The 3736-nt window shown below is 38.9% G+C and overlaps 1 long non-coding RNA gene across 2 annotated transcripts in view; it reads right to left on the reverse strand.

Moving 5' to 3' along the window:
- LOC133559943 (uncharacterized) overlaps nucleotides 1-244 on the reverse strand; it is a 209969-nt gene extending 209725 nt beyond the window's left edge. For both annotated transcript variants that reach the window (XR_009808349.1, XR_009808350.1), the window contains exon 1: nucleotides 46-244. This is a non-coding gene — a long non-coding RNA (uncharacterized LOC133559943). The remainder of the gene's footprint in view (nucleotides 1-45) is intronic.
- Nucleotides 245-3736: the final 3492 nt, after the last annotated feature.

Here is a 3736-nt window from a genome sequence, read left to right on the forward strand (position 1 = left end):
AAAAATAGGAAAAAACACATTTTACTACATGACATAAATACTTACAGTGTCGGTGTAAAACGTTGATGTTTTTGGGTGATTCCTTAGAGTGCTTCATAGGCTCCATTGTTAGCTGACTTTTGCTGGTGTTTATTTACTGGTTAAAATGCACAAAAAAAACAAAAAAAAAACATGTCTTCCTCTCTTAAATAAACATTGCGATTGATAGACAAAATTCCCCCCAAAAAGTGCAGCTTCCTGATCAACAAACAAGGGACAGGTGAGTCCTGATCGCCAATCAAGGACAGGTGAAGGAGCCAGCACTCAGACCAGAAGGCAAACAGGAAGTAGGAAACCAAAATAAGAGCACTGGACAGGAAACACTAAAACACAGGATGTTAAATAAATAAAGTCGTGGGTGTGAGTTTTCCTTGCCCTTATGTGTCGTTGTGGTTTGTGCAGCCCTTTGAGACACTAGGGATTTAGGGCTATATAAATAATCATTGATTGATTGATTGATTGATTGATTGATTGATTGAACATTCAACTTATTTGGTGCTGTAATCTACAATAGCTGTGCCGGAAAAAAGCGCTTCCTGATAAACGCAGTTGGTGTTTTTTTATTTCTTGAAGTGACACACACATCAAAGTATCGATAGACACAGTATCACTCCTTGGGATTCATGCATCGATACGCCTTTTTAAAAAACAAAATAGTGATAATCCTCAATTGGACAGAAGGGGGAATCGGCCGTACGGCTGAATCAAAAGTTGCTTTATTACAAGCGAGTGTCATTATACAGGACTGCAGTACCTGGAGGAGGTGGAGTCAAAAATGAGGCACTCCTAACTTGGAGGAGCCGAACCACAGTCTGATATTACTTCTTCCTCTGGGTGGGTGTTGAACTCCCTGCTTGGCACTCAGCATCAAGGGTTGGAATCGGGGGTTAAATCACCAAATGATTACCGAGCGCGGCCCACAGTGCTGCTCACTGCTCCCCTCACCTCCCAGGGGGTGAACATGCGGATGGGTCAAATGCAGAAGACACATTACACCACACCCAGTGTGTGTGACAATCATTGGAACTTTAACTTCAATTCAATAGAGTACAACCTGACCATGTAAGGAGGTGTTTGTGTGTAAGTGTATATACCATTGAATTATATTTTTATATAGCGCTTTTCTCTAGTGATTCAAAGCGCTTTTACATAGTCAAACCCAATATTTAAATTACATTTCAACAAGTGTGGGTGGCACTGGGAGCAAGTGTCTTGCCCAGGGACACAACGGCAGTGACTAGAATGCCGGAAGCGGGGATCGAACCTGGAACCCTCAAGTTGCTGGCACGGCCACTCTACCAACCGAGCTATACTGCCCCAACCATACCATAACTTGTAGGTTGACGTTTGAGATAAATATGGAGTCTCTCCTCCAGGACAGAGCTATCACTTTTGCATTCCTAAGTCTGAATGTATTGCCTTTTCTCTTGAGAGAGTTAACCCAGTCCACATACGAATGTCCAACTAAGTTGCTGGCACGGCCACTCTACCAACCAAGCTATACCGCCCCAACCATACCATAACTTGTAGGTTGATGTTTAAGATAAATATGGAGTCTCTCCTCCAGGTTGGGGCTATCACTTTTGCACTCTGAAGTCTGAATGTATTGCCTTTTCTCTTGAGAGAATTAACCCAGTCCACATACAAATGCCCAACTAAGTTGCTGGCACGGCCACTCCTGGCACGGCCACTCTACCAACCGAGTTATACCGCCCCAACCATACCATAACTTGTAAGTTGACGTTTAAGATAAACATGGAGTCTCTCCTCCAGGATAGAGCTAGCACTTTTGCATTCCAAAGTCTGAATGTATTGCCTTTTCTCGTGAGAGAGTTAACCCAGTCCACATACGAATATCCAACCAAGTTGCTGGCACGGCTACTCCATCAAACGAGCGATACCGCCCCAACCATACCATAACTTGTAGGTTGACGTTTAAGATAAACATGGAGTCTCTCCTCCAGGATAGAGCTATCACTTTTGCATTCCAAAGTCTGAATTTATTGCCTCTTCTCGTGAGAGAGTTAACCCAGTCCACAATGTCCAACTAAGGCTCCTTAATTTATTATGGGCTCAACCTGGTGGTTCGCTTTCTTCAAGTTGGATATAAAATACTCTACTGCTCGCTAGTGTTACATTATCTTAGTTATTGTGCAGAAATATGGGGAAACAACTACAAATGTGCTCTACATTTGTTAACAGTGTTACAAAAAAAAGGTCAATTAGACTGATACTTAATGTTGGATATAGAGAACATACAAACCCATTATTTAATGATTCAAAAATAATAAAGTTCGATGATTTGGTAAAATTGCAAACCGCTAAAATGATGGACAAAGCAAACTATAACCTGCTACCGAAGAATGTACAACATATATTCTCAACTAAGGAAAATAAATATAACCTTAGAAGAAAATCAAATTTAAAACATTTGTATGCACGTACAACACTTAAAACATTTAGCATATCAGTATGTGGAATTAAATTATGGAATGGATTAAGTAAAGAAGTTAAACATTGTACTGATATGATCAAGTTTAAGAGGATGTTCAAATTAATAGTGCTTACAAAGTACAAAGAAGACGAATTATGAGAAACATTTTCAACCTTATTGAAAATAAGATATTCTTCATCTCAGTATGTTAATAATAACTGACTTAATTATATAATACAAAACTGTTATTTCTGATTCAGGGATGTCATTTTACTACAAACCCTGTTTCCATATGAGTTGGGAAATTGTGTTAGATGTAAATATAAACAGAATACAATGATTTGCAAATCCTTTTCAACCCATATTCAGTTGAATATGCTACAAAGACAACATATTTGATGTTCAATTTCATCATAAACTTGATTTTTTTTGCAAATAATAAATTAGAATTTCATGGCTGCAACACGTGCCAAAGTAGTTGGGAAAGGGCATGTTCACCACTGTGTTACATCACTTTTTCTTTTAACAACACTCAATAAACGTTTGGGAACTGAGGAAACTAATTGTTGAAGATCTGAAAGTGGAATTCTTTCTCATTCTTGTTTTACGTAGAGCTTCAGTCCTTCAACAGTCCGGGGTCTCTGCTGTCGTATTTTACGCTTCATAATGCGCCACACATTTTCCAAGGGAGACAGGTTTGGACTGCAGGCGGGCCAGGAAAGTACCTGCACTCTTTTTTTACAAAGCCACATGCTGAATGTGGCTTGGCATTGCCTTGCCGAAATAAGCAGGGGCGTCCAAGTCAGAAAGTAAATGTATATATTTTTAAACGCTCTAAAGTGGGACAGGATTAGGATTAATTAAGCTTCGCTTTTTCCTACTCCCTTTCGGACATGATGTAAATCAGAATCAGAATCAGCTTTATTGTCATTTACGCCTGGTAACGAGATTGAGGCCATTCCATACAGTGCGATGTGTGCATGCAAGAAAACAATGTATAAATGTATAAAAATATAAAAAAAATATAGAAGTGCAAAGAAAGGTGTGGAAGAGAACAGTGTACACTCTATACTTTCTGTAAAATGTAAACTCTATAGCAAGGGTCACCAACCTTTTTGAAAGCAAGAGCTACTTCTTGGGTACTGATTAATGCGAAGGGCTACCAGTTTGATACACACTTAAATAAATTGCCAAAAATAGCCAATTTGCTCAATTTACCTTTAATAAATACATCTATATATATATACTGTATATATATATATA

The sequence above is a fragment of the Nerophis ophidion genome, linkage group LG10, assembly GCF_033978795.1.
Source record: "Nerophis ophidion isolate RoL-2023_Sa linkage group LG10, RoL_Noph_v1.0, whole genome shotgun sequence".
Lineage (NCBI taxonomy): Eukaryota > Metazoa > Chordata > Actinopteri > Syngnathiformes > Syngnathidae > Nerophis > Nerophis ophidion.